Source organism: Ascaphus truei, chromosome 1 (assembly GCF_040206685.1).
Source record: "Ascaphus truei isolate aAscTru1 chromosome 1, aAscTru1.hap1, whole genome shotgun sequence".
NCBI lineage: Eukaryota > Metazoa > Chordata > Amphibia > Anura > Ascaphidae > Ascaphus > Ascaphus truei.
In genome coordinates this window covers 67,604,365-67,617,096 of record NC_134483.1, presented here as the reverse complement: position 1 = coordinate 67,617,096, position 12,732 = coordinate 67,604,365, and positions in this window count along the sequence as shown.

Genomic DNA, 12,732 nt, shown 5'->3' with positions numbered 1-12,732 from the left:
CAAAGCACAAGACTTCTGCAACAATGTCCTTTGGACAGAAGAGACCAAAGGGGAGATGTTTGGCTATAATGTACAGCGCCACTTTTGGCGAAAACCAAACACAGCATATCAGCACAAACACCTCATACCAACTGTCAAGCACGGTGGTGGAGCTGTGATGATTTGTGCTTGTTTTGCAGCCACAGGACCTGGGAACCTTGCAGTCATTGAGTTGACCACGAACTCCTGTGTATACCAAAGTATTCTAGAGTCAAATGTGAGGCCATCTGTCCGACAGCTAAAGCTTGGCCAAAATTGGGTCATGCAACAGGACAATGATCCCAAGAACACCAGGAAATCTATAACAGAAAGGCTGAAAAAGAAAAGAATCAAGGTGTTGCAATGGCCCAGTCAGTTTAGACCTCAACCCGATTGAAATGCTGTGGCTGGACCTTAAGAGAGCTGTGCATAAACAAATGCCCACAAACCTCAATGAACTGTAGCAACGTTGTAAAGAAGTGTGGGCCAAAATTCCTTCACAACGATGTGAGAGACTGATAAAGTCATACAGAAAACGATTACTTCAAGTTATTGCTGCTAAAGGTGGTTCTACAAGCTATTGAATCATAAGGTATACTCAGTTTTTCACATATGGCATTTCCATTTTGGCTTTATTTTTGTTAAATAAATCATGATGTAATATGTCATGTGTTGTTGTTCATCTGAGGTTGTATTTACCCAATTTTAAGACCTGCTAAGGAACAGATGATTGTTATGTCCTGATATGTAAAACCATAGAATTGAAAGAGGGTGTACTTTCTTTTTCACACAAGTGTGTGTGTGTATGTGTGTGTGTGTGTATATATATATATATATATATATATATATATATATATATATGTATGTGTGTGTGTGTGTGTGTGTGTGTGTATGAAAGTAGATCCGCACCACTCACAGGTTTGAAAAAATAGAGTTTTATTCAAAGTCATCAGACAATCAACAGACCCCAGAGCGACGTGCGTATCAAACCTCACTTACTCACTTACTCACTTACAACGATGCAGCGCCTCCACCTGCGATGGCTCCCACCAGAGGGGGAGTGGTTCCTCGCAGGACAATCAATAATACCTTACACAGTATATATATAATAACTGGTGACTTTACTAACAGACAAGATAACATAGAATAACAGGTGTCCCTCTCACGAGGAGACACTAACTGCGACGTCTCGCAGGACGCTAACACTTTACACGTCACGGCGGACCCCAACACCTTATGCGTCACGGCGGACGCCAACACCTTATGCGTCCTTCCCACTGAATGATCCCACCCCGTGTCCAGTAATCCCACTGTCTCACACTACCAAGTCATCTACATGTACGTGTGTGACTGTGCAGTCACTATGTCTGATGATAGGCCTTGTTGGTGCACTTTATAATGGTATCTCCAGCCATGGGTGCTGCTATACCACTGGGATTGGATCCGCCGAGATATCCTCCTACGCGTGGGGTGAATTCCGGCGTGGATAATATCACCACAGCTCCGCACCGTCTATACCTTGGCGAGGATCTGTCTGCTGCCAGCAGGCCGCAGTCCCGGCTTGCTTGACCTCCTTGAAGATAGTCCAGCTCTCTTAAAGGCCAGGGCTTATGCCCAAGCCTCGTGGCGGGAAGCACAGCGTCCGCTGGATCCCTAACTAGCGAATAGCTAATGGGGCAGGGTCCCTAACCTAGGGCCTGTCCCTATAACACTCAACTAGGGTGACTCAGGGCTATCTGGGGCCTAGGGGAATTGCTGGCCTAGTGCAGAGAGTCACTGACTCCTGCACTCTACCTCCTTCCCCTAGCTGCTCCGGCCACCAACTGCCTGTCTGCAAAACCCCGCAAAATGTATCTATTTGGTCGCAAGCAGAGAGCTCCTGCAGCCCTATTGGCTCCCTGGCATCATGGGGCCGCTCCAGAGGCTCATGGGACTTGAAGTCCCATTACAGAGCCCTCCTCTCATTGGTGGCATCTCGCACACTTATCCTGCGCATGCGCAACCTTCCCCGTCTTCTCCCCACGCCGAAATGTCCTCTGCATGTGTGTGCAATCGCCTATGGCGGCGCCCTGCACCGGGACCCGACAGGGCCCTAGCAACGCGTCCAACCACGTCCTTGCCAACCGGCCCCTTCAAGGAGTCGCGCTATCCGCGCATACGCCCCCGCATCTCCCCACAAGCGGCTACTACCTCCCTACTGCCCGGTGAGTGTCGCGAGGGGGTTTGGCCCATCACCACAGCAGGGGACCTGGTTACATCCTCCCCCTGGTAAAATCCCCAACGTCCTCGCTTGGAACACAACTCAATGTAACTATATACAGCAGTTATATAATAAAAATGCATTTGAAAACATAACTTAGCACATGCATGACTCTACACAATATTGCACAATTCTGTGAGCATCACAATCACAGATTGGATCTTGCTCCGAGAGCACTGCTGAGCCTCATAATGGGGTGCCCCCATTTGATCATAGGTTACCCGAGTTGGAGGGTATCTGACTCTTTGGCTCCGTCGGAGCTGTTCTTCTGCAACTCCCTCGGGGAGTAATAAACACAGTCCTGAGACTCAGCCTCTTCCCTTGAGGGGAGAAATGTCTCTGCACAGTCTCTGTTAGGCACAAAGCTCGGGCTCTGTGGATCCAAAGGCTGGCCTGTTGGTGCCACCTTAGTAGGCGTTGGCCTATGGGGCCCTTTACCCGTAGCTCCTCCGGGAGATGCCCCTTCTGTGGAGCAGTCCCTTTGAGAGGGTCCTTCCATAGGATCTTCAGGAGTTTCAGAGTGGGTCTCGTTATTGACAGTCTCTTGACCCAGCTCTGATAAGTTGGGCTCACCGTTGAGCGTTGTGGCCAGTATCTCGGTCTCTTCATCGTCCACTTGTGGAAGGGGGAGAAGATGATTGCGGTGCCATACCTTTACCCGGCCTTCAGTGTCTTTGATGCGATAGACCGGAAGGCCAGGCATCTGGGATTCTATTTCATACACTCCGTCTCTCCATCGATCGGCTAATTTGTGTTTTCCTGGGATGCCCAAGTTCCGAAGCAACACAGCGTCTCCTGGCCGAAGTTCCCGATATCTGACCTTATGGTCGTATCGCCTCTTATTGTCAGCATTTAGCTTAGCGGTGGATTTCTCTGCATGCTGGTACGCCTGCTGCAAGCTGTCTTTGAGTCGTTGCATATATTTGAAATGGGTAGCATTATGTATCCCATCCGTTGAGACTCTAAGACGCACATCCACTGGCAATCTCGCCTCTCGCCCAAACATGAGGAAGTATGGGGAGAATCCAGTTGACTCGTGTCTGGTGCAATTGTACGCATGCACCAAGGCCTCCACGTGTCGACTCCACTCCGATTTCTGAGCACTCTGTAGTGTTCCGAGCATGTCTAGTAAGGTCCGATTAAAATGTTTGGGCAGTGCATCTCCTTCGGGGTGATACGGGGTCGTTCGGGATTTGGCAATGTTCAGCATTCTGAGCAGTTCCCTGATCAATGTACTCTCGAAATCCCGTCCCTGGTCAGAGTGAAGGCGGTTGGGAAGGCCGTAATGTACAAAGTACTTTTCCCATAATATCTTCGCCACGGTGATGGCTTTCTGGTCTTTAGTAGGGAAGGCTTGAGCATACCGAGTGTAATGGTCGGTGATGACCAGCACGTTGCATATTCCCCGGCTATCAGGCTCAATGCACAGAAAATCCATACACACGAGGTCCATGGGACCAGAACTTTTTAGATGGCCCATGGGGGCGGCTCGAGTAGGCAGGGTCTTGCACTGTATACACCTAGTACAGCGGCGACAGTGACGTTCAACGGCTTCTCGCATCTTGGGCCAGAAAAAGCGATATCTGACTAACCCAAACGTCTTGTCTATACCAAGATGTCCATGATCATCATGTAGGGACTTCAACACCAGGTATTGTAAATTCTTAGGGAGGACTAGTTGTCGCCTATCCGGGTGGTTGTGGTATTGCACCACCCGGTAGAGTAAGCAATTGTCTATTTCGAATTTGTCCCATTCCCGCATGAGCAAGGCCACCAAGTCATTGGGCATGTGTTTCAGAAGGGCTGGGTTCTTCTTTTCAACGGCTCGCCGGATGATACTAACGACAGGGTCTCGTATTTGGTAGTCTACCAGATCTTTCCACCGGAACACCTTGTCATGCGTGAGGTGCATCCCTTTTGGGTCGCAGTAGGTGGCGGGGACAGCCTGCGACTGGCATCCCAAGGAATCGGCCACTCGTAATTCTGAGAAGGCCACTTGGTCGTTGACTATGGCGGCAGTTCTACACATAGCCCGCACTCCGGGTCCTGGAAGTTCTTCCCATTCTTCATCATCTGGAGTAGCCAGTAGTCCTGGCCTTCGGGAGAGGGCGTCCGCCCCGATATTCAATGGTCCGGCTTATACTTCAAGGAGAAGCTGTAGTTGCTGAGGGCGGCCTGCCATCTGTGGCCTGCTGCATCTAATTTGGCCGACGTATTGATGTAGGTGAGGGGATTGTTATCCGTCCTTACCTCGAAGGTAACACTGTACAGGTAATCGTGGAGCTTCTCGGTGATCGCCCACTTGAGAGCCAGAAACTCCAACTTGTGGACAGAGTACCTCTGTTCACTGGGGGTCAGACTGCGACTGATGTAGGCGACAGGCCTAAGGCCCTCTGAGTGCTTCTGGTGCAGGACGGTGCCCAGTCCATTGAGACTGGCATCCACGTGCAGAACATATGGCTGTTCAGGATCAGCATACGCAAGCACCGGCGCTTCGGTCAGACATTTCTTTAATTTCAAGAAGGCCTGTTCACACTCAGACGTCCATTTATCACCAAACGGTTGGCGAGCAGATACAACCTTCCTACCGGTTTCCTCGGGGTATATCTTCAACAGATTGTTCAGAGGTTTCGCCCTACTAGATTACCCTTCCACAAAACGACGGTAGTACCCACAGAATCCCAGGAAGGATTGCAGTTCCGTGACATTCTCGGGACGAGGCCAATTCACGACTGCGTCTACCTTGGCGGAGTCGGTGGTGATCCCTTGGGTGGACACGATGTGTCCCACGTAGGTCACGGAGGTATGGCAAAACCGGCACTTGTCAAGGGACAATTTCAACCCTTCGTTCCCCAGACGGTCTATCACTTTCAGCAACCGTTTTTCGTGCTCCTCTAGAATTCTTCCGAAGACAATGATGTCATCCAGGTATACCAGACACTCCCGCGGGCTCATGTCTCCGATAGTCTTCTCCATCAGCCGTTGGAAGGTAGCAGGCGCCCCACATATACCTTGGGGCATACGTGTAAATTGGTAGAATCCCAAGGGGCAGACGAAAGCTGTTTTCTCCTGGTCTTCCACATTCATAGGCACCTGATAATACCCAGATCGGAGATCGAGCACGCTAAACCAGTGACTTCCATTCAGCGCATTCAGGATCTCTTCAATGCGCGGGAGGTTGTACTGATCCGGTATCGTACGATTGTTCAGAGTTCGATAGTCGACACACAGTCGTACGGACCCTTTCTTTTTCCGCACCATCACTATGGGCGATGCGTAAGGTCCTCGAGACCCCGTCACAATCCCAGCGGTTTCCATGTCTTGTATGGCGTTCCTCACATCATCCACATCCCGAGGGGTGATGCGACGAGAACGTTCCCGGAACGGAGTGGCATCACTCATTCGAATGGTATGTTGGGCACTGCGACTGCACCCCACATCCATCTCACTCGTGGAGAACACATATCGTCGTTGCAACAGCTGGGTGGTCAACCGTTCTTTCCACTCGGTGGACAGCGTCGACTCACCGAAGTTGAAGTCCAGATCGACTACCCGCTCATCCACGGCTGCCGCCTTCACCTGAGGCGTGGTTTCTACCGGGCTGACTGGATATATGCATCCCAACTTCTGATCGGCATCAAATTCCATCGGAAAGGGGGAGAGATTCTGCACTTACACGTGGGTTCGTAGAGGGATCTTAGCCGTCCATTCCCTCACTTCGGGTAGTACTCTATACCCTCTCTGAACCTCTTCTTCTTCAGGCGTATTCTCCAGCGAGAACAGTTGGTCGTTCTCATCTCGGTCGGGATAACAACACCAGACGGACATCTTTTGCACTCCCCCTGGTAATATGGTCGTCAGTCCGCGTTGACGATTGTAGAGGTCCCCATGACGCTCCAAGACATATACCCGGTGGCACTCTTCTCGTAAGATGGGGTCTAGGAGCGAATTTGCCAGCGGCAATTCGTTGGTCTCTCTCAAGTAGGCTCGGATTACAGCTTGTACTATATCCGCATTGGTTCCCAAGATGATTGGGTACTTGCACTGGTCTTGGGGCTTCGGGCATACCATGGCTGCTACCTGCATGGGGTGTTTCTTGCTGGTGTTCAGTTGGAGTATTTCCAGCTGAACCCTTACAATCCCGTCGATGGGGTAGTCTTCATTACTTAATCCCCTAACCTTCTTATGTTCGGCCGGCCTCAGGGGGCAGTGTTGGAGGTGCTGGTCATAGAACTTGCGGTATATTATGGTTACTTGTGACCCTGTGTCCAGTAGGGCCGATGCGTATATCCCTTCCAGTACAACGGGAACGATGGCCGCAGGGCCCACTTGACTGTAAGCTTCACAGGGTGAGGCGTCATCACTGGGGCCAGAGACAGAAGGGGCATTCGTGGTTCCAGAATGAGGGAGTTCTGGGTCAGCTTCCGCCACGGGTACACTGCAGACCATTGATCGGGCTGATTTCCCTCGGGAGGGTGTTCCTCTGGATGACCTTCTCTTTCTGGACAGTTACGGAGGACGTGACCCTTCTTACCGCAGTATAGCACACAACCGGGCGGCTTTCCGGATGACCCGTGGACGGGGAAGGTGGTCGGTCGGGGGGTCTTGGCTTGTACCCCTTGGACGAGGCAGCAGACTCTTCCTTCTTTTCCGTAGAGCCCTTTCCTTTGAAGGCAGAGGGGCTCTTAGGTTTAGCGGTAGAGTGTAGCTTAACATGAGCCTCCTGTATTTTCACTTGCCGCAGCAACTCTGTGAACTTATAGGGGCCCCCGTCCATTATCTTGCTCCGGAGCATGTTGGCTATGGGGTGAGTGGGGCTTGATCCCGTAAATACTGCTTATGGAGCGCTTCATCCATTCCAGAGGCGGGAATAAGCTTACGATTGAGGAAGATTCCCAAGACCAGCTGTAGGCGGTGAATAAAAGCCGACAAGTCCTCTCCCTCCTTCTGATAAAGATGGAAGTACTTCGTCCAGATCGTTCCTTCGTCTTCTGCTAGCCCGTACGCTTCCACCAGGAACGCCACCATTTCCAACGCCGTCAACTCTGGGTGTTGGTCCCTGTGGATGGTCACAATGGTAGAGGCGGGAGGCCTAAGACATTCCATGATACGCTGCCGCTTTACAATGTCAGTGCACGACCATTCCTCTACGACTTTTACTGCATTCTCCCTCCAAAGGTCTATTCCCTCCTCCCCCTGGGGTATTGGAAGTACTCCCGAGAAGGCCTTAAGTTTCCGGTAGCCTTGAGACTGGGAGGCCAGGGTGAAGGCTTCTACGAATTGAGGTAGCGTCACCCCCATTATGGAACCTTCGTTCGTTACCCTCTCTCTGATATGCCTGGGGTGTACCTCGCGGGGTACGGGGTCGGGTGGAGAGGGCGGACTGTCAGCCCAACTATTGGCTTCCATGAGGGCGCTTGGGGTAAAGGAGACTTTGGGTTGGGGACGGTCAACCCGGTTTGGGGTACTTGACACTGGTGCAAGTGGTGTCCAAGTACTGGTGGACGGTTCGTCTGGATCTTGAGGAGGGGCTCTTAGTGAAAACATTTCCCTTATTACTGGTAAGTCCGAGTATATAAGGGGGTATCCTTCTGGCGGGCACTCGGGGGCTACTAGAGTGTTCGGGGCCGCTTCTGGGCATATGTCCCGCCCCACAGTGAATAGTAGGGCACTCCAATGACAAGTAGAGTCGAACACCCTGCCACGGGACCATATTTTATCTGGCCCTAAGAGCTTTCTCAGTGAGTCCCGGATGTGAGTTTCTGCCACTAACGCCGGGACGTTCCCTACGGCAACAACGTGTTTGGGTGGTTCACGGATGGGGGTAGCCCACGCGTGGACCTCTTGATGTGAGGGAATTACCATGTTGCTGATCTTTGGTGATACTGTTTCGAATAGGGCACCCCAGGTCTGAATCTCAGCAGTGCCTCCAAATGTAACGGGTATTCCCCCCCCCCCCCCCAATCGCAGATTACACTGTGGGAGCGGAGAAACATACGGTGTTACCATAGGTGTGGTGCATTACCTGTTGGCTCGCAGGAGGGCTGAGCTTCCGCCACGGGGAACCTGGGGCAATTATACTAGGGGTACTCACTTACAACGATGCAGCGCCTCCACCTGCGATGGCTCCCACCAGAGGGGGAGTGGTTCCTCGCAGGACAATCAATAATACCATACACAGTATATATATAATAACTGGTGACTTTACTAACAGACAAGATAACATAGAATAACAGGTGTCCCTCTCACGAGGAGACACTATCTGCGACGTCTCGCAGGACGCTAACACTTTACGCGTCACGGCAGACGCCAACACCTTATGCGTCACGGCGGACGCCAACACCTTATGCGTCCTTCCCACTGAATGATCCCACCCCGTGTCCAGTAATCCCACTGTCTCACACTACCAAGTCATCTACATGTACGTGTGTGACTGCGCAGTCACTATGTCTGATGATAGGCCTTGTCGGTGCACTTTATAACGGTACCTGCCCCGGGCTCCAGCCACGGGTGGTGCTATACCACTGGGATTGGATCCGCCGAGATATCCTCCTACGTGTGGGGTGAATTCCGGCGTGGATAATATGACCTCCTTGAAGATAGTCCAGCTCTCTTAAAGGCCAGGGCTTATGCCCAAGCCTCGTGGCGGGAAGCACAGCGTCCGCTGGATCCCTAACTAGCGAATAGCTAATGGGGCAGGGTCCCTAACCTAGGGCCTGTCCCTATAACACTCAGCTAGGGTGATTGTTGGCCTAGTGCAGAGAGTCACTGACTCCTGCACCCTACCTCCTTCCCCTAGCTGCTCCGGTCACCAACTGACTGTCTGCAAAACCCCGCGAAATGTATCTATTTGGTCACAAGCAGAGAGCTCCTGCAGCCCTATTGGCTCCCTGGCGTCATGGGGCCGCTCCAGAGGCTCATGGGACTTGAAGTCCCATTACAGAGCCCTCGTCTCATTGGTGGCATCTCGCGCGCTTATCCTGCGCATGCGCAACCTTCCCCGTCTTCTCCCCACGCCGAAATGTCCTCTGCGCATGTGTGCGCAATCGCCTATGGCGGCGCCCTGCACCGGGACCCGACAGGGCCCTAGCAACGCGTCCGACCGCGTGCTTGCCAACCGGCCCCTTCAAGGAGTCGCGCTATCCGCGCATACGCCCTCGCATCTCCCCACAAGCGGCTACTACCTCCCTACTGCCCCGGTGAGTGTCGCGAGGTGGGGGGCCCATTACCACAGCGGGGGACCTGGTTACATATGTATGTATGTATGTATATATATATATATATGTATAATATATATATAATTAGTATGTATTTCCGTGGTCAAAATCAAAGCAAAACACATTGCACAACGAGCTTATTTCTTTAACTTAGATTGTAAGCTCTGCGAGGCAGGGATATTATCTCCTATCGTCTGATTTTATTGCACTTATATTGTTATAATTACCTGTACTGTTTTGTCTCTTTTGTAAAGCTTTGCGTACACAGATGGCGTGATATGCATAAAAATATGCATACATACAGCAGTAGGCAATGTTTTTTTTTAACACTTCTTGTACTTTAAAAAGAAAAACGGGCAAACAGAAGGACCCCAACGTTTTTATTTACTTTTTTCCCCGCTAACAGCATATTGAATTTATGACCATTTAAAAAGATGTAGGACAGGGAGTTGCCACATTGTCACCTGGTGATGTCATTTATGACAAAAGACATTCCAGAAATCATCAACATCAATGTCATTTCACATTGTTTCAACTCGCCTGAATTGACAGGAAGATACACGGTAACTAAAATATCAACAGTAGCAAGAAAAATACCAATACTAATACTTCTAATTGTCCAGGAAACTCAGTCTCAAATGAATTCTTTACATTAAAATCACTTACTTTTTAAGCACCCTCTTCTATTGTCATCTGAGGAAGCCTCTCGCAGCAAAACCATAACCGACATCACAGGTGACAGCAGCGAGCAGAGAGATGTAGAACACAGAACACAGCTGCACACAGAGGGAAACCCTGAAGTCTATTCATTTAGATTATTTAGGTTAAATATTTTATTGACAGTTAGGCATCTCGCTATATAATAAGTCAAATGCAAAGCCTGGGAAAACGCAAAGAAGCCCTGAAATGCTAGTGTTGCTTTGAAATCCATGTGTTAAATATGTACCTCTAATACACCTTTTACTTGCCATTATACTCTTTGTGATTATTTACTTTATTTTTCACATTGTTTGATTAAGTAGAATTTTTGTAAATGTATTATTTTTGTAATTTCTAATTAAATATATAAATTCTTAAATTACCCATTGAGTTAGCATGTGTTTATTTATGAGTGCTGGTCTGATTTAATTTTTTTTTGTCTATATAACTGTAGTAAGTAAACACAACAATTTATTACCTTATAGTTGAAAACATTCTGATTAAAGTTGTTCTTGATTGGAGTATATCTGCCTTTTGGGATGTTATTCATTAAAAAGAATGAATATTTTGTAACTCAGGGCAGTCCCATTTTTAAGTAGGAAAGGGAGAGACTCTTCATCAACATTTTCAATGAGGACAGTTTATTTGCATGCAGGCTTCAGTGTGGCTAATCAAGAAGCCTTATTATTTGGTACATCCTCTGATTTTTATTTGTCCATGGCCCTACATTGAAAACAATCTCACTGATTTCCCCTATTACGTCCTTTGACTTATCGACAGTTTCTTGGCCTAAAACATACACTCAAGATGGCCACTTCTGTGTCATGGTCACTAATTGGAATGCCCAGAGGGAAGGATTTAACTATTAAAAATTTAGTTAAGCAATTATATGGGTGTGTTAGTTGTTCTGTTCCACTACATTGTAAATGTCCCATTCCACACATTAGTGACAATATCAGGCATTTTTGTCATCACAGAAAGTTCTCATTAGGCTTCATCTGAGAAGCCAAAGTCGTCAGTTAAGATGAAGTCCATTTTGTGTGTGCGACCTACTGCAGACTGAGTTGAACGCGAAATGGTGGGAATAGACTTTGGCCTTGGCCTGAAAGAGGGACCACCCCAGTGTAGACATTATCAGGGCCAGATTTCCCATAAGGCTGAGTAATCTATAGCCTAGAGCAGAATTGTTTTTGGGGCGGCAATTCGTTGGAGTGGAAATGTGTGTGTGTGTGAGAGTCTTAGGCTGCGCTTATAGTTCTGGCTACGGCATGTCAAAAGAATTTGATTTAATCCGTTGCGTGCGCCTATATTGGGCACGACCGCGAAAGCGCGATGGAGCGACACAGAGACCAAAATTGTTGAAGTCAATGGAAATTGATTTTTTTCGGCGGCCACAGTGTAACTTCAGCAGCATGTGAGCGGTTCAGCCAATGAGGGCGAACCACTCACGGCCATGCCCCCACATGCTCTCCAGTCGTCATCTCTTGTCTCCTATACTATAAGCTGAAATCGCTATTACAACGGAATTGGATGACGTCACACCGTCGCCGTAGCTAGGACTATAAGAGTGGCCTTACCTTTCCCGGAGCGGGCCCGCTCCTGGAGCATCGCATCATCCTAACGACCCGTCACATGATGACGTGTTGCCATAACAATGTGGTGTCACATGCTGCTGTGACATCATGATGACACTTCACTAGGGAGGAGGGCCGCCCCCAAGCATTCGGGTGGCAAAAACATAAGTCCATTATGAAAATATTGATGGGGTAAAAGGTGGAGGACACAGAAGTGACAAACTGAGGGAGATGAAGAGCAGAAAGGTATTTAAGGTGATTGGGGTAAAGGTGTCTGTGGCTACCCCCACAATCACAGGCAACGCCTTAGAAATATGGCCAAATGAAACTAAGGGCAGTTGAACCGATGTAGTCCAACTTACTGTATGTTCCTCATGGCCATGATTTCTGGGAGTGAAGGTAAGTCAGCCTACATCTGTATGTTTAATATGTTAACAAAAAACAATGAACCCATTACAAAATAAGATATGTATGTAAGTTTGGCTGAATCATTTTGGAAAGCCTGGGCATTTTCCTTTATTTTAACTTACAACTGAAACTCTGGGGCAGGGTGAGTGTCAATCTTGTTTGCTTCACCTCAGTGGCAAGGTATTCAGATTTATTCACTACCTCGGGCTGACAGGAGGCAGGACAAATGGATGATAATACAGTAAAACCAAGCGTAAATTTTAGCTTACACATGTTTACAAACACACACAGGAGAACTTTGAAAAGTAATTAAAACATTTTTTTCCAATAAGACAATCTTCTTAAAGCAGCAGTTTGTGCTGATCGCATTGTTTTGCATATTTTTCATATTTACTGCTGCGGCTCATCTGATTCTAACACATCGCCGGTTTTTCCCTGGCTTTTTCCTGGAATGCGACGCACTTCACCTGGAGCATGCCGCATTCATTTTGCCTTTTCAGCCACGGGTCATGCGCGGGTCATGCGCGGTTGACGCGCGGTTGATGCGTTTATTGAG